The 19,189-nt window shown below is 39.8% G+C and overlaps 2 protein-coding genes across 2 annotated transcripts in view; one reads left to right on the top strand and one right to left on the bottom strand.

Moving 5' to 3' along the window:
- LOC146625328 (uncharacterized) overlaps nucleotides 1-19,189 on the bottom strand; it is a 155,623-nt gene that overhangs the window by 35,614 nt on the left and 100,820 nt on the right. The gene's annotated exons all lie outside the window — the stretch shown is intronic.
- The window catches only part of LOC146625327 (uncharacterized), a 120,861-nt gene continuing 112,415 nt past the window's right edge, over nucleotides 10,744-19,189 (top strand). The window contains exons 1-2 of the mRNA XM_085362770.1: nucleotides 10,744-10,836; nucleotides 14,718-14,774. The gene's annotated coding sequence lies outside the window, so the exon portion shown is untranslated. The remainder of the gene's footprint in view (nucleotides 10,837-14,717; nucleotides 14,775-19,189) is intronic.

The raw sequence follows: 19,189 nt of genomic DNA, 5'->3' as shown, positions 1-19,189 counted from the left end.
TAAACAACGATAGTATTCAGGAAGAAAACCAAACATTGCAGATTTTTTTTATCATAACTCTGGTTTTACGTGGCCTATCAACACAATTTAAAAACTGGTATAAAGTCACCACTTTTTCCATCAGTTGTTCTGTCTGTCCTGCTCACATCTCCAATGTTTGTACACGTTGTCATTAACGTGGCTTCACTCCTCATTAGCCACGCCGCTTTGCTAGCTAAAACACCGGTGTCGGCACATAAGGATACTGTCATAGCCTGTCAGCGACATTGATTAGCTGCGTATATACGAATGTGAATCGCATCATTGGCTGGATTATGGGATAAGGTGGCATCGTTCTAATCCCATACGGGAGCAGCCAGTCACTTACTGACTAACACTGCAAAACAGAATTGTTAACATATTTGCTTAAATTTCAATTCAGGTTAGATTTTTTTTTGTGCGCAACACAGATTTTTTTTCTGCACAGAGACTGTACCAGCAGTGTGCAATTGCATATGCAAGCAGCTTAGAGGGAACATTGGCTGCTACACAGATACTTCTGGGTCACTTCTCTCGCATTACAATAATGGGCATTACCAATGCAAACTGAATAATACAGAAGATGAAAGAAGAGACTTTGATCAGTTAATAAAGCTCATGATCTTGATTCATTGTGGCTGCTACACAGATACTTCTGGGTCACTTCTCTCAGTTAGGAGCCTTCCTCACCAAAACTGACTGTTGGACCACACCCCTGGTTTCATGAGAAGTTGTTTCAGCCATGATTTCTCTTCCTGTATTTCAGAGTAAAGACTGAAGTGACAAATGGAAACATGTTTAAAAAACGCAATGTGAGAGAGACGTTGAGGTCCTTGGAAGTTACCCTGGGTTTTTCTGTCACCCTGCTAGATGTTACACACCTTGTTATTGGACTGATTTCTACTGCTGGACTACTCCTGGGGAGAGTAACAATACTCTTACTAATTAGCTCCCTTTCACACCTTTGGGGATATTTATTTTTGTGCTTGCAGCGCTGTGAGCCAGAACAGCGAGAGAAAAATCTGCAACAGCGACGAGCCGAATGCTTAAGTGAATCCCAGCAGCTGCACATGTGCTACGCTGATTTAGAAGATATCTTTGCTCTGGATTTATATTTATACTTTTTCATTTCTATATGATTCTTCTTGCATCTAAACAAAGATGATTCAATTTGCTAAATTTTGATGGCATTTGTGCTTTGTTGTAAATGAGACATAATATTTGCTCTTGGTTTGTTTCTCCTGTACTGAACCTTGCAGTACAACAGAAACCTAAAAACATTATTTGTAGTTGTTATTCTTAGTTGTTCTGCTGCCTAAATACCACAGGGTGTAATTATGAAGTTATTGAGTTGCACATACTTTACGACCTGCTTAAGTCCGAGGTCACAGCGTCTGTAGAGCAGCTGGAACATAATGAAGTCTACAAGGTTAAAGTTTTATCTTCTCTTATTGTTCTTTCTGCTGCTTGGTTTGATGAATCTGAGAGCTTTTGTTTTTATTATTGTTATTATAATTATTATTAATATTTTACTCTCTAGAAGCTTTAAAATAGTGTTTGTGTTTGAAAAAATTAATTCAAGAATAGAACAGAAACATCTGTCCTTCTGAAAATCGCCCAAAGGCACGGCGACAAAGTCAAAGGATGCAACCTGTAACTTTCTCTTCCTTCATGTCAGCACCATCATCGATTATTTATATAAAATGCATATAGCAACAGTAACACTTTAGTTTGGATTTCATGATTTCTGTAACTGGAAAATATTTTGTTTAAAGACAGAAGTGAGTGCGTAGTTGCAACATTAAAGTGAAATATTAATTAATGAGCATTAAGTATATTTGTTGCTTAAGCGTTTGCACTATAACTTAAGTAGGATTATAACTTTTAAGCAAGGAAAGATTTCAGATATTTAGTTCACTGTTTCAGTCATTTTATATGAAATGAAAAAATTTACGTTGGTCAAATATGATCCTCTAAATCAAATAAGTTTGAAAAATACTTTTTTAAATTTCCTTTTTGAAAATAAATGATGTATTTTTAAATGTCGCAACAAATTTTCACAAAAAGTAACTAATAATTAAAACCAGTTAAACAAAATAAAACGATTTAAAAATAAAATTTTTGAATCATGCTTAACCAAATGCCAGGATGGAGAGCTGAACCTAAAGTATACGTAGAAAGATTTCAACATTTGAGCAGATTGTCCAGTTTTTAATGTTTTTATCACATATAAATGTCACAGTAGTGGGTCCTGGCCCAATGCTTTGTGTTTTTCGTTTAATATTCTTTGACTATTGTTTTTCTTGGTTTTTGTTATTCTTATTTATCAGGCTCTCAGTAATCTTAGTTCTCCCTGCCTCAGTGTTCTTCTTAGCCTGTGTTTAGTTTCTGTTCCCGTGTCCCACGTTTCATCATTTCATGTCGAGTCACCCCTGTCTCTATGTTCCCTGTTTCTCCCCAGTCAGCCCCGCCTCCCTCGGGCACTCATGTGTGATATAGAGTAATAAACCTGACTACATTTTCTACACTCTCTTTATTACCTGTTACTTTAAAATTCATACACTAATTATGTCTGCCCACCTCTCTAATGTGAAGGTCAAAGGTCAACATCCCAGTGACATAAGAATAATCCCAAAGGGGCAAGGGGAGCGGTTAATTTAGCATATTTAGCATTAAGGGTACAGCAAGGATATACTTTTACTTATTGTGGCAGGGGTGTGGTCTCTGGCCTGCTGCAGTGGAGGCTGGTGGCGGGACGTTGGACGGCACAGGTGAGGGTGATGGAACTCATGACTCTCCCCTTTATAGTGACTGAGGAGACTGGCGTGGGGGAAGCGTGTAGTGGAGGAAGCCGAGGAGAGAGCTGGTTTCTGGCTACAAAGACGGCGTCAAACCAGAAAAGATTGCTTGTGGTCAAATAATGTGTCAATCACCTCTGAATCAAACTCTGTGTGGGTCAGTTCATTTCACAGTATTGTTTAGTATATCTTCACTTGTCTCACTCTCCTTCTGTTCTGTCCATCAGGACGATCCTCAGCGCTTACACAGATCCTCCATCGATGTTTTGGATCCAATCAGTGATCAGTTCTACGAGGAGGCCTGGATGGTCACCAGCGCTCGCTACAACTCCATCTACAGGAAGGTGAGTGTACTCCTTTGTATTCAGATGAACTTTCTTTTTAAAAAAACATTTTCATATATGAGCTTTCTATTATTTCATGGGCAATGTAATCAATATTAAAATTACAAGCATATCAACAAAGGTAAAGCTGATTTTTTTTTTCCACTTGCTGTCACACAGTCATGGAGGAATACAATTAATCCCTAATTTGTCTGTGAAGGTTCTCAGTCATCCAGGTCATCGTAGTCAAAGGAGCTTGCAAAGAAAAGCGTCTGGACTTCTTTAAGCTACTTGAAGACCTTTCACCTCTCATCCGAGAAGCTTCTTCAGTTCTAAGGTCAAATGGTGGAGAGTCCCAGATATAAACCTAGTGGGAGTAACCCCACACAGAGGGACAAAAGGACCCCCTGATGATCCTCTAATCGCCTGAGACAAGGTGTGAAACTGGGTGTGGGTCCCAATCAGCCAGAGTTTCGGGTGAGTTCATTGTGAAACCTGGCCCCACCTTATCATGCAAATTCCTGAGATCAGATGGCCCAGGATGTGAGTGGGCGTTAAGGCGTCTGGGAAGGGAACTCAAAACTGGATTATAGATGGCAGACAGTTGGTGTTGTAAACCACCGCCTCTGTTCAAAGATGGTCGCTCACAGTGGACATAGATGGCTTCTTTCACTCCTCTTTCAAAGCATCTGTCCTCTCTGTCCAAAATGTGAACATTGGCATCCTCGAAAGAGTGACCTTTATCCTTAAGATGCAGATGGACTGCTGAGTCTTGTCCTGTGGAGGTGGCTCTTCTATGTTGTGCCATGCGCTTGTGAAGTGGCTGTTTGGTCTCTCCAATGTTACATTGGAGAGACCAAACAGCCACTTCACAAGCGTCCCTCTGTGGGGGGTTACTCCCACTAGGTTTATATCTGGGACTCTCCACCATTTGACCTTAGAACTGAAGAAGCTTCTCGGATGAGAGGTGAAACGTCTTCAAGTAACTTAAAGAAGTCCAGACGCTTTTCTTTGCAAATCCCTAATTTCCTTTGGGATTAATAAAGTATTCTGATTCTGAATACAATAAATACATAATCAATCATAGATCCTGAACAATGAGATTAAAAGAAAGTCTGTGGCTCTAAAAACTAAACAGTATAAAGACATGCTCCAAGCTGCTTTTTCTCTCCTACTCCTCTAGGTTTTCCACTGTCGGCCATCCAGAGATGCTGGAGGGCTACCTGGCCAATGCTGGCCTACGCAAAGAGGTCCCGGCTCGGGCTCGGAGGAGCTGAAGAAGATCCTTGCCTTCCTCGTCAGTTTCCTCTTCAGTTCATGTCCCAACAAAACCTGCTTTCACCTATTAGCTCCAAAGAGGCTATAGTGCCCGTGGAGGTCTGGACCTGAGGCCTGTGCTCATCACGTGGAAGGTGGATAGAAAACACTCTGACACCATTCTGGAGGTCTGACGGGACTCTGACCAAAACACAGATGAAATAAAACTTGTGGCTGGAGTTTTTAAAATCTCTTTTTCACCTCATAGATTAATGCTCATGATTGCATGTTAGCAAGACAGCATCTGCCCAAGGTGAAACTCTCAGGAGACATTTACTCTTAAACTGTTATCTGGTTAAGACCACTTGAGGAGATCTTAGTAGCGAGTATGTGGATTTAGTCTCTTCACCAACAGCAGACAGACCCATGCCAAGAAAGCAGACATGTTCACAGAGAAAGCAGAGAGCAGAGATTGGAAAAAGCTAAAAAGAAAAAGCTGCAGCTTTAGACGACTATCTGCCTGTAAGGCTGAAAAATTCCAGTTACGCTCTATTTTGGAAAAGGTCCCAGTTTTGGTAACCTGGATTTTTATTTCTCCTCTTCTGCTACAGATGTTGACTGTGACCTCAGAGGCCAACTGGACCACAAAGCTGCAACAGGATTGAGGGAGAGGAGTCTTCATCCAGCTTCAAAGAAAACATCCAGGTAAAGTGATGTGGATCAGTGGATAAAAGTCTCCACTTTCAAAGGAGATACTCTGAGAGAGAGAGAGACTATCTGAGCCATTTTAGCCCAAATTATAGTACTTTATAGTACAGCAACACTTTTAAAGGACAAAAATTAACATAAACTTTGACTGTAATACAAACAAAGTATTGCATGTGTTTTTTAAAACTGTTCCTCAGATGGGCAGGATATCACTATTAGACTGTCCCACCAGCCAACTTCAACAAAAGAACACAGCAGCATTCAGTGATCAGCACAGATGAGCTTGTTCCTCTAACACTCAGCATCTGATCCCTGTTGGTCTGTGTGCTTCTGCTTTTGGTCAGTTAGAAACCCTGCAGTAACCTCACCCAACACTGTGTCTTCTTGTTCGCCTCAACGTTGAAGTGTCAAATGTCAAACATCTGGAAAGGAAACCACACCAGTGTACTGTGATGCTTCACCAACATGTGGCTGACGCTGGTTCTGCCTTTCATGCTGACATCACCAGAGAGCCCCGCCCACCTCAGGACCTCCCCTGTCATGTATTGAACAGGATGATTATGAAGATGACCGAGTGCAAATAAGACTGTAAAAATCCACGACCAGAATGTTTAGATGCTTTCTAATTATTCATGAATATCATGAGTGTTTGTGTGTTTTGTCTTTTCTTTCCTGACGTTTGTTACTAACAAAGACAGTTTACGCTCTGTATGTGTTTTCATCCTTACCAGCCACACTCTAACTGCAATTAAGAAAACAAACTTTAGAAATTGTCGACTCAGTGACTTCATAAAATATTTAAGTGGTTCAGGTAGAGCCAGTTTTTAAATGACCATGAACACTTACCTTATTGTATCTGTACAGCATGTTTTTCTATTAGACAGATTTGTAACAGAGGCCTTGCTCTCAGTAAGTTTGAAGTCATTTTCTGATTTATTTTGTAATCTCTGACCTTTGTACATCCTGCTCAGTTTGCATGCTGCCTTTAGGAGTTTCTGTCTTTTGTATTTGAAGATAATTCATTGAATATACTCTGCTGCTTCCCTTTGGTGCCTCACACATCACTTTGTCAAGTTTTTCAGTGTCATTTTTTTATAGCTGTTTGAATTCTCTGTATGTTTGACCCTGTAGACTGTTTAATGGACTGCTCGTCTTCCTGTTTGTAACCACTGCCTGTTTACGACTAAAGATTTGGATTTTTGACTTTAATACAGCCTCTGCGTGTCGTCCCTTTGTGACCTCCTCCTCTGTGAATGTGTCACAGATGTTTTCATTATAATAACACAGCTTTCCCACAGTGGCTTGCAGCAGCAAAGCTTCAGATTAACACAGTGATTTTATATTCAGAATTATTCTGACAGTGGGCCACTGTGAATTGTGATCTTTCATGAGGTCAATTTTAAAGTTCAGTATTTCAAAGCAGGAGCTATGAACAGTCATCATGTTGGTATTAGAATTATTATTATTAATCATTATTAATAATGTTGTTACTCATAACTTTTATTAGTATACATGAATTTTATCAATAGTAAAAAAATAATGAATAATTCATGTCTAACTTTCATTGTGTTTTGTATATTAATTATATTTAAATAGAGATGTTGACCATAACTGTACAGTAGCATACTAAAACAAGCATCAATGTAACATACATTAATGGTCCAAGCTGTCATAAATGGGGAGCCTGATCCTTTATTATGAAAATATGACGAGTATTTTTCTTGTCAGTTGGGAAGAAGTTGGTCTTCTTTTTTCCTTTTCTGTTATAATTGAAACTCTGATCAAACCTACTCATGTTTACAGCAGGTAAAAGCAACTGACAGTCCATGGCATTGTTGTTTGTAGATGTGCAGTGTAGTGGGAGCATAAATCAAAATGAAATAAAACACTAACATTTATGTAATAAAACATTTTAATGAAAATGATTAGGCCCTTTATAAACTTTAAAAGGATCTGAAAACAACACTTTTTAAAACAGTATCTTGGGGTGTAGGTGGTCAAAATAGAAAACTGAGCTGAGGATTTAAGTTCAATCCATCTATTCATTAAACTTAGGAGGAAGAAATGTCAGGCTGGTTGTTGTGGAAGTTTTCCACTTAAATAAACCAAAAGAGTCTCCCTGAGCCTAGCATGGCTCTCAGTTAAATACCTTCTCCAGGAACAAAAGGCAGTACACAGCTGTTTCACACCTTAAGGTTCACACTCCCTTGCTACCTCCCAGAGTCCTCAAAGAGACAAAAGACTCTTCCTGTGGAGTGGTCTGCTTCTCCAACTTCCTTATTACAGTATGGGTGTCAGACATGTTAAAATCCAGTGGCACCAAGGCATTATACAATAAAATAATTTGATTAATACACAAGTAAAAGAAATTCCTATACACGAGCAGGATTTTGAATTCAATTCTGGATTTAACAGGAAGCCAATGAAGGGAAACCAATACAGGAGAAATATGCTCTCTCTTTCTAGTCCCTGTCAGGACTCTTGCTGCAGCATTTTGGATTAACTGAAGGCTTTTCATGGAGTTTTTAGGACATCCTGATAATAATGAATTACAGTCGTCCAGCCTGGAAGTAATAAATGCATGAACTAGTTTTTCAGCGTCACTCTGAGACAGGATTTTTCTAATTTTAGAGATGTTGCGCAAATGGAAGAAAGCAGTCCTACATATTTGTTTAATATGTGCATTGAAGGACATGTCTTGGTCAAAAATGACTTCAAGGTTCCTCACAATGTTACTGGAGGCCGAGGTAATGCCATCCAGAGTAAGAATCTGGTTAGATACCATATTTCAGGAATCAGAAAATATTACAAGATTTTCAGGGCTGAGTAAAATAACCTGTTTTATCTGAATTAAGAAAAAAAAAAGTTAGTGGCCATCCAGGTCTTTATGTCTTTAAGACATTCCTGCAGTTTAACTGATTGGTGTCTGTTATCTGGCTTCATGGATAGATAGAGCTCCGTGTCATCTGCATAGCAGTGAAAATTTATGCTATGTCTTCTAATGATGCTGCCTATGGGAAGCATGTTTAATGTGAACAGAATTGGTCCTCGCACTAAACCTTGTGGAACACCATGATTGACCTTAGTGTGTGAAGAGGACTCTCCATTTAGGTGCACAAATTGGAGTCTATTAGATAGATATGATTCAAACCACTGCAGCGCTGTAAATTAAATTAATTTGTGGCCACATTCAAAAGGACTTCTCCCTGTGACTTTGTCTTTAATAGCGTTTAATGAGTGGTCTTCACAAAAACTGCTTCTTCACTTAGTAGTTGACAACAGACCTTAATCTAGAGGTTTAAGATTACCATTAAGATTACCATTTCGTAATCTTAAACTAGCCAGCTGCATAAATTTGGGCACGCCAACAGAAAATTGACATCAATATTTAATAGATCCACCTTTTGCAGAAATAACAATCTCTAATTGCTTCCTATCGCTTCCAATGACAGTCTAGATTTAGTTGAAGGTATTTTTGGACCATCTCCAAAACATCTCCAGTTTAGCCAGTTTTTGTGGTTTTTGAGCATGAGCAGCCCACTTTAAGTCACACCATAGAATTTCAATAATATTCAGGTCTGGGGACTGAGATGGCCATACCAGAACATTGTACTTGTTTCTCTGCACGAATGCCTTACTAGATTTTGAGCAGTTTTTAGGATTGTTGTCTTGTTGAAATATCAGCCCCGGCACAACTTCAACTTTGTCACTGATTCTTGAACATTGTTCTCAAGAATCTGCTGGTACTGGACTGGAATCATGTGATGTTTGTGTAATGTATGTATGGTTTTCCCATTAACAGAAAATAGAATCCTTAAAAGAAAACTGTCTTATTTTGCACACACCGCAGGTCAAGAAGGCGTCAACAACCCCTCTAATCGATATTAGTATTTCTTAAGTCTTGTAACCTAGCAAAGAATTTCATGCAGGCCTCAACTCCTAGTACGTGTAAAATAACCCTTAGTGAAAAAAAAAAAAAGCACCGCGCACATATTCAGAACTCAGAACTAAATTCAGAACTAAATAATTTTATTAAAACACCCTGATGAGGTATTTTGGTTTTGTGCAGCCACTCATACCAAAGTAAAGAGTTTTTCTTCATTTTTATAGCTACTTTTACAACAGGTTTTCCCGTTAACAGAAAATAGACAGAAACCCTAAAAGAAAATGGCCTTGTTTTACGCACATCAAGAAGGAGTCAGACGACCGTCGGTTCAATCCCGGTCAATGCTTCCTCCGTCGGGTACCATAAACATATGAGAAAAAAAAACCCCCAGAGAATTTATTATTTTTGTAAGAGTGAGAAAGAGAGGGAGAGAGCGAATAGATCGAACTTTTCTACAAAACGTTGTACCACTCCGGGTCAGGAGGGGCGATATAGCACGGACCGGTCAGATGACTACGCCGGATGGAAACATAACCGGAAGCGTCCCGGGGACTTTCCCTTTGACCTTCATCCTGGAATGATCTGATATCCTCGTGTCGGTGTTGTTCCCACATCATCATAATAAATGTTGTTCCAGGTACAACATTGCCAGTGACCAATCACATTGTTGTGACGTCCACCTCATCTGGAACAAGAGAGATATTTTATTCAAAAATAAATCACTTTTCCTGGAAACTTAGGCCCAAAATGGGATCCTATTGGTGGCTCAGCTGGTTAATAAAGAGGGAGTACGACTTACTTACAATGAATTCCTTACACTATATAATTTTCCCATTAGTGTTTGGGAATTCTCAATGGTGCTTGGTGCCATACCCTAAGGTACTTTAATGTTATATAAAAACACTGACAGTTCAATATCTACCTCAGTCACTCTCTCTGATCCAGCTGAGTCAGCAGTGGGAGAAATCTGCTTTTCACAGGAACTTGGTAACAGCAATAAGAGAATACGTTTATTCCAAGAAGATATCGTGTCTCTCCCATATATATAATATCTTACTGGAACCGACATGTTCCAGATATCACCTGGAAGACAGTCTGGATGATCCCATAAATATCTAATTGTAAACAAGGTGAAGGAAATCTCATGTAAAATTCTTCATAAATGTTACCCAGCCAGTCACTATATGGTAACATTTAAAAGACACATAAATACTAATTGAACTTTCTGTGGGGATCATCTAGAAACTGTGGCACATCTTTTTTGGTACTGTTCCTCTACACAGAGATTCTGGAAGGAATTTAGCAGTTTTGTTATTGTCCATATTTTAAGGGAGTTTTCTTAATGATGGGAAAATGTTTTATTCTGTTTCTTTAAGTTCACCAGGAAGAATGATAAATGTTTTTTTTATAAAAAATTTGTTAATACTTTTAGCTAAATTTTTTATCCATAAATGTAAGTTTATTAATAAAACACCATATTTCTGCCTTTTTATAAGGATATGGAATTGTACATACAATCAATATCAGACTCAACCAACAAAAAGGCTCTCAGAACAATATTTATATATGTTGATTTTTTTCTTTTTTTACCCCTGATTTTGTATGTTCATGTTCTGTTCTTTTGTAAACTTCATCTGTTTGTATGTTGTATACTCATTGTGTTTCAATAAAGTTCAATTTTAAAAAAGTACATTCTAAATGAAGCTTCAGACGTCACTAATCACGTGACTCTGGCCAAACGAATCAAGCCTCGACACGGTGCTTCTGAAGCAGTGTGTTGATCTTTTTCACACACGCACCGGAGCGTCAGCTTCAAGCGGACCATCGCTACCTCTCACATCTAAAGGTAAGTGCCAAGGTAACTTTGAACTGAGTTCAGTCAATCTCGAGTTTTTTTAAGTTTTCTGTTGCTCTCTGTGAGAGGAGACCGTTAAAGGCGAGGCTCTCCAGAGTGTAGCAAAACAGGAAACAGCAGCTGGCTGTGTGTGCGTGTGTGCAAAAGAATAGATTAGAAGTGCAAGTGAGCCACGAGTATAGAAAGGTCAAGTTTCGTGAGTTGTTTTTCTCACCACTGATCACGCGCTCAACACTCTACACATACTTGCATCACACGCGCGCTCTCGAGCATCAGTATTGTACAATTCTGGGCGTCACGTGAGTTAAGGGTGTTACCATATAACGGAAATCTCCATTGTTCTGTAGCAGTGGTTCTCAAACGTTTCACAATGAGTTTCACCCTTACGAGCGACATCACAGCACAGTAGTATAGGCCTATTTAACACTACATACACATACTTGCCAACATTCAAAAGGGCTCTCTCTCTCTCTCTCTCTCTCTCTCTCTCTCTCTCTCTCTCTCTCTATATGGCACACTCCGTCAGTCTTGTTCCTCTAGAACGACGAAATGTTTAAAAATATTCTCATGCAGATGGTGTTCACAGGACAGCAAGAGTAAACGATCGGGAGAATCTTGTCTTTGTCATCGTTCCCCTCGTACGTGTTATTACTCAGCGGATTTCAGCGGTTTTGCTTCACAACTAGTGCAGTTTACTACTCAAATGGAGTCCAGTCAACCAGCGCCACCTCTGGCCAAGTACTATAGCCTACTACTAGATTAACTTGTGACACACAGTAGCGGTTTTTGAAACTGGCGACACGGGCGGTTGCCCGGGACGGCATCACAAGCATCGGGGAAAAAAAAAAGATTGCTCCTCATTCTGCCCCGACATCATGCCAGCGCATATTTGGAATGTCGTAGGCTCCGATCGGTTTTCTATCACCCATTTGCTGGGAGTAAGGGCGCCCTCCGTTTGCGAGGTGCGCCTGCTGCTTGCGGCACAGGGAGGAGAGGGCGGGGCGGCGGGGGAGTCTCTGGCTGTATCCCAATTCAGGGTCTGCAGCCTTAAAGTATGCAGCCTCAACGATCCTCAAGGGCCGCGTACTCAAAGACCGCTAAGGCCGGAAGTACGAGGCTTGTGTAATGGGACGGTCTAGCCTCCTTTGCGCTGATACTGTTGTTTGTCAATAAAGTAAAAAAAAAAAAAGAGCCTCCGTTGCTCTGCCCAGGTTGCCTAGCAACCATGATACTAACCACTGGAAACGTGTCATAGCTTTGTTTGACAGAAATGAAGGAGAAAATCTTCTGTTCATTTCTTTGTTTCTACGCGAGCTTTGATCATTCTCTGTAAGATTAAGCTCAGCTATTGAACGGCGTATATTTTAAAGTAAAGGCTTTAAAACCAAGTTAGTACAAACGTCACTAATGTCACATAACTTTGCCGACATGTGGCCAACAGTAATGTTTACCGTTCTTCGTTATTAAACATTTGCACACAAATAAGTGCCATAATATTCAGTACTTAAAATGCACTCTTCGGCCGCCCCTCATTTGCCGTTTTTTTTTTTCTGCAAATTTATCCACACCCATCGCCGCGCTATGCATTCTGGGATATGTTGGGCCATGAAGTCTACACTGCCACAGCCTTAAACTTCAGGGAAATGAAGGACGCATTTCAGGGCCGCATTTCGAGCAGCCTTTGAATTGGGACAGCCTTGAAATGCGTACATTAAGGCTGCAGACCCTGAATTGGGATACAGCCTCTGGCTGGCTGGAGCGGCATTTAATCCGGTTGTTCAGTGATGACGCGACGAATCCTACTTCCGGGCCTAAAGTAGTGTGCGTTTAATATGGCTTTTGTGTTGTTAACATGTTTAATGTTATGTATTTTCTTCTATTTGATCTCAAAAAGCTCCTAAAACAGTCAGTGATCTCTGTTGACCTCCCTCGGCTTTTATTACCGCTAATAATTTATTTAAGCTCAGTTTTTAAAACCTTAGGATGTAACTACAGCCCAGCCCATGCAGCAGTATATGAATGACTAACCTCGTATTGTGGATGGATTATCTCAGTTGTTCTCCTGGCTGAAGTTTGGTCCTTTTACAGCATCCTGCCATGCGATTACATTTGTTCCTGACCACCGACAACACTCACGTTAACTTTTATCGAGTGGAAAAAAAAGTTAGCTTGTTTATATTATGCTAACATAGCTGTGTTGCTAGCAGTCACATAGCACATCATTATATACCAGCTAGCCCAACTTCAGTAACCCTACAAACGTCACTGCTGTTAAGTTTCCTGTCTTCATTTATGTTGGAAGTGATAACAGAGCTGTACGTTTTAATTTGTTTCCAAAACCCCGCAGTCAGGACATATTGGATTTAGATAGAAGCTAGCGAGCTAACTCCCTGCTAACTTCTAACTCCGTTAAATGTCATAAATTCCGTTTTCAAGGATGCCTGGATGTTAAACTCAATTGTTACACCTGGTGGAGCAGAACGCTGATCATTTTATTAAAGATGAAAGACTTTTGATAGTTTTTCAACTCTCAGTAATGCCATAGTGATCGTTTGATATATGGACCTGCAGCGGAGTTTAGGTCCAGACACGGCTAGTGACGTCAGACTGAACAATCGGATAGAGATTGACAGACCATGTGACTTTCGCGCATTGCATGCCGGCAACTCGTGGCAAAACAATCCAAGTACCGCATCAAACGCAAGCATTTGCAGCACCGCAAAACGTTCATTCTCCGGTTCCAATACCTTCTTGCTTTTTCTTTGTTTCCCAAAAAAGGTATGTACAAAAACGAAAGAGAACAATGCCGGTCCGTACAAAGACAGACTTGATGAAAAGTCAAAGAAAGATACGTGGAAAAAAATCAAAGGAGTGAAAGGGTCAGACCCTTACAAGCACACAGAGTGGACAAAATACGTTCGCGTGCTGCCCAACTTTCACCATGCTAATTATACGGTTCTTGGAGTGAGTGCATACACTCATGAAGTTTAGTAACTTCAGGTCACTGCAACAAGCCCAGGTCCAGTTTTTACCAGCTTCGCCTTATTTCTAAGGCCAGGCACTATATCCCGTATAAAGACCTAGAAAAGCTCATCCACGCCTTTGTAACGTCAAGGCTAGATTACTGTAATTCACTCTATTGTGGTCTCCACTCTTCCGTTTTACATAGATTACAGACAGTTCAGAATGCTGCAGCACGCATTCTAACTAAAACCAAGAAGTTTGCCCACATTACTCCTGTCCTTGCTGATCTGCACTGGTTGCCTGTCAAATATCGTATTCAATTTAAAATTTTGTTGTTTACTTTTAAAATTACCAATAACACTGCACCAAGCTATCTTAAGGAACTTTTAAACCCATATGCTCCTGCTAGGGCTTTAAGGTCATCCTCACAGTTACTGTTGGTTCAGCCCAGATCTCGACTGAAATCTAGAGGTGATCGATCGTTTGCTCTAGTTGCACCGGAGCTGTGGAACAATCTCCCGATTGGCATCCGGGCGTCTGATTCTATTCATTCTTTTAAATCACGGCTAAAAACATATCTTTTTAAACTTGCCTTTTCTACCAGTTAAATGCTGGCTTGCTTGCAGTGACCTATTGTATTGTATTGTATTGTATTAAATTCTCTGCTATCTTTCCATTATTGGTGTCTTTTATCATGGTGGTACAGTCTTACCTTGCTATAACCTATGTGCTGCAGTTTACTCTTATTGGTGGCTTTTATCTGTGAACATAATCCGTTACTCTTATGTATTTGATGTTAATGTGTGAACTGTTTTATTTTTTATTGTTTTCTGTAAAGCACTTTGGTATGCCCAAGGCTTTTAAATGTGCTCTATAAATAAAGATTGTTGTTGTTGTTGTTGTTACAGTTTACCGACGGATGGGTACAGGACCTTGAAATGCACCGTGTAGAACAAAAGACCATCGTACGTATCATAAGTTTACCAGTCTCACAAATCGTCTTCATAAATACACATTCGTTAACAGTTTATTAATAGGACCTTTGAGCTCAATGGTAATTAATTAGTAGTGGAAATAATTTCTGGTTCGCATCACAGAAATGTAGCAGTGACAATAATATTGTATGCTGTAATCGTACTGGGCAATTAGTGATACAAAAAACTGTTTTATCCTGTGAATAAAAGTATATGTTTCTGTCAATGTACCATGGTAATAACAGAAATGAAACGCAATATTGTGTCAGGACAATTCACTATTTATGCACAATAAATAAAGGAGCATAGCGCGACAATTTCTGTTCAGTGCCAGACTTGCTTGTAACCTATATCACTAATTATGTTATGAAAAATTACGTATTAACTACAACAGAAGACTGACCTTTGTGGGAATGCTTGGAGCAGACTAACCTGTGAGCTGGAGTGTTCTGGGACGTTATATTTGGTCTTTGAATGGCTGCAATCCAGGCCATCCGTTGGCTCTTTGTTACTTCGGAAACATGGCTCGAACAATTTCTCTTCAACAACGTAATCCGATAACAACTGATCTCTTTACCCGTCGGCTTCCCGTGGCTGACATGCGACCGGCTATTGCAGTTAATAATACAACAGCTTCTTGCCATTTTTTGTTTCTTTTTATCGCTGTGTAACCGATTTCAATTGAAAGCCTGTGTGCGCTAGTACCTCTTGCCACGACTTCCCAGAATCCTTTGCGGTTTTACCCCTGAATGACGTCACATTTTCAATCTCTATAATCAACTCGCAAAATAAAACACACCAGACATCATGATACAGACTTATAATTTGCACCGATGTTTTTTCGAAATTCTATACACGAAAAGTGAGCGCGAGAGCCCTCGGTGCGCGTGCTCGCTGCTGAAGTCAAAGTAAACTTTATTGTCATCTCCGCTACATACAGTCCAGTAAATAGAGAGATGAGACGACGAGGCTCCAGTTACAGCAGTGCAAGTAAACAAACAATAAATATAAGAAGAGTAAGAGAATAAATATACACTTTAGGACCAGGGGTAAAGGGATCAATAACAATTTACAGTTTGATGATTTAAAGTCACACACAACCCCTGGAAAGGGGAGGGGGACATACTGCTTCCAAATAGAGCACATTTCATTCATAATGTTGTAAATCCAAGCCCATTATGTATTCACGATCTGAATACTGGGTTGTGTGAAATCCCAGAAATAAACCTTAGACAAAGTGAATCTGTGAACTAAGCTGTAGGTCTATTAGGTTAAGTTGTGGTGATCATCGAGTTGGGGGATTTGTGTTCATACTGGGGTCCGTTCTTCGTACCTCGCTTACTACATCCAAGATCAAATGACACATCCAAGATCAAATCATCGCGCCAACTTTGAGCTCGCAATTCCGGTTCTCCGAACACACCTGTTGTTGACGATTAGTATAGCTGGATGAAGTAATGTGAGATCACTGGGTGGCTTAACAGGGGCTACGCATCGATAGTAGAAACATTGATCGGCAACCCTTTGGTCGGCGAAAATGTCGAAGGAGCGCGCTCAGTATTTTTCGGCAGCAGAGCAAGAACTCGATTGAGGGATTTCAGGAGTTTCAGAGTTTAATTAAAACGCAAGGGAACACTGCAAAGGCTGCAAAAGCAAGGAGAGAGGGCTGGCAGAAAGTTGCTGACAAATTAAACTCGTAAGTAATTTAATAATAATAATGGAGTGGATTGATATAGCGCTTTTCAAGGCACCCAAAGCGCTTTACAATGCCACTATTCATTCACTCTCACATTCACACACTGGTGGAGGCAGCTACAGTTGTAGCCACAGCTGCCCTGGGGCAGACTGACAGAAGCCAGGCTGCCATATTGCGCCATCGGCCCCTCTGGCCAACACCAGTAGGCGGTAGGGTAAATTTATTATATTATATTATATCCTCTTTTAGGGCTGCTCAATTAATCGAATTTTAATCACGATTACAATCTGGGCTTTCAACGATCATTAAAAATGACTGAGCCGATTATTAGCCCCTCCCTAATTTATCCACGACACCTTAAAGGCCGGTCCGTGAAAATATTGTCGGGCATAAACCGTCCGTGGCGCAAAAAAGGTTGGAGACCGCTGATTAAGAGGACCCGAGGGAAGCTCGGAAAGCTAAGCAGAAGTTATTTAGAGAGGAGAGTGACTGCCGTTGGTTGAAAAGAGAGTTTAAAAAAAAAACTTCAGTGGTGTTGCACACTATTTTATATTATTTTTTAAAGTCATTGTTAACCCTTTAAAGCCGGTCAGAGCAGCACGCTCCGTTTTGTGTAACTATTTTTAAATCCCTGTAGAACCTGAACCGTGTAAGCTAGCGCAATAATTTGTTTTGCATATGAAACCAGAGGAGTTGTACTTATATCTGATGCCATCAGCTTGTCCTCGGTCACGGTTTCGTTCCACATATAGCTTTGCAAAAATTGCATAAAAAGCGCTTGCAGGAACAAAAACATAATATTCCAGAAACACGCTTTGCCGTTCCTATCAGCTGTTCGTAACACTTCCCACAGTGAAATGATGCACATGCTGTTTTCTTTGCAAATTTGCATCATAGGATTGTTTTTTGTTTTTCCTGCAGTATATAAAAATTGCTGTATCTCCAAAATAAAACTATGAAGACACTCAAAATAAATTTCCTGTGGTGGGAAACTATTTTTTGCAACTTTATTGTATTTAAAGTTTTGAGGGATAAACCTCTTAAATTTCTCCAAGTAGAAATATATGTAAACAAAACAAAAGTGATTTTCAATTTTTTTTTGTAGTTTATTGCACTTTTTTGCAATTTATGTAATTACTATGGACTAATGCATACATATTATTAAAATATGGGCTATAACAGTTGTATTGATGTATAGCAACTTGAAATGCTCCCACAAATGGCACTACAGCATGTTTAAAAAAAAAAAAAGCTCTGGTGGACTTGGTTCTATAGTAGGTCTTAAAGGGTTAAATAAATATCGTCAAATAATCGTGATCTCAATTTCAGTGAAAATAATCGTGATTATCATTTTTGCCATAATCGAGCAGCCCTATCCTCTTTCACATTAGAGCCACAACAGGAGCCACTAGAACATGGGAACAAGTAAAAGTGAAATATAAGAATATTCTACAGAATGGTAATATTTATCACTTATATTGCTTTTCGTCTCTTGAAAAGAGACCCTGAAATAATCTGTTTGTTTATAACAGCAACCAAGAAAAGGGCAGAGCAAAAAAAAGACAGGTGGTGGTCCTGCACCCCCTCGTCAACAAGTTGGTTAAGTAAATAATACCCTCACAGGAAAATCGATATCTCTCTATGAGCACACTGTCGCGCTGAGCTAAAGGATCCTGTCTATCCCGCAATATACGCTGAATTCTGAAAACTCTCCTTATCAATCTTGCACCTTCCGCAATGGGTGGCTCGCGTATACGGACAGGACATGGCTGCGACAGACTTCCCAAATCCACCTTCGCTTTTATAGCCGTGGTCTCTCATCTTGATTACACGAAGTAATTTACTATTACTACTCTAAAATATGAATTACATCTGAAATAATCAAATACATGAAATAGAATGATTAATAGTACATTTCCCTTTTTTAAGGAAATGACCTGTATGTATATCTGTATGAAATCAATAAAAGGATGAAGTACTGCATTATCTTTAGTTACATTGATAACATTTATTTATGGAAAAACAGTGGTAAAATATCGCTGTTGCTTTCGTATAAATGAAGCGGACATACCTGAGTGGCTGCGATCTAATCTTGTTTACATGAAGTAAACCTGCTCCCAAGCAGGTTTACGCTTACGGATCTGTTGCTATGACAGCAAGTCCCGGATGAGCTTCGGGGAACCGAACGATCCAAGATCACGCGAAATCGTCAACAATCAAATCCAGCTAACCTACTTAGCGAGGTACGAAGAACGGACCCCTGGAGTGCAAAATTAAAACTAATGGAAGGTGGACAACAAAAGTTCAAAGCCACATCACATCCTGTAAGCATAGTCTGCCTGTGTCGCTACTGCACCTGTTTCTATGACTACATTGAGTAGAGTCTGAGTGGCTGCACTTGACACTGGTGCATTCAAATCCACCCTCAAACATATTGAAAGATGCAATGTGGATTGTCAAGACTCAAACCAATCAGTAAGCAAAGACAGCAGGGATCACTTGTTTCTGTTTATTATACAGCCAGATTTACTTGTGACACACATGTGCAGCTGGCTTTATCACCTATTTTGAATTTGTTTCAAGCACAATACATTTGTAACTTTCAGTGTTTTCCGGTCTTCCAAAAGAAGAAAAAAAACCTTCAACTACATGACATGCAATTGTGTATTTGTTTTCACCTTATCATACACTTGAAGTTTTACAAATCACC

Source organism: Diplotaxodon limnothrissa, linkage group LG9 (assembly GCF_057381915.1).
Source record: "Diplotaxodon limnothrissa isolate DT_005_m linkage group LG9, D_limnothrissa_male_GT1.1, whole genome shotgun sequence".
In the NCBI taxonomy this organism is placed as follows: Eukaryota; Metazoa; Chordata; class Actinopteri; order Cichliformes; family Cichlidae; genus Diplotaxodon; species Diplotaxodon limnothrissa.
The sequence above is the reverse complement of the archived record's forward strand: the minus strand, read 5'-3'. Positions and strand labels throughout refer to the sequence as shown.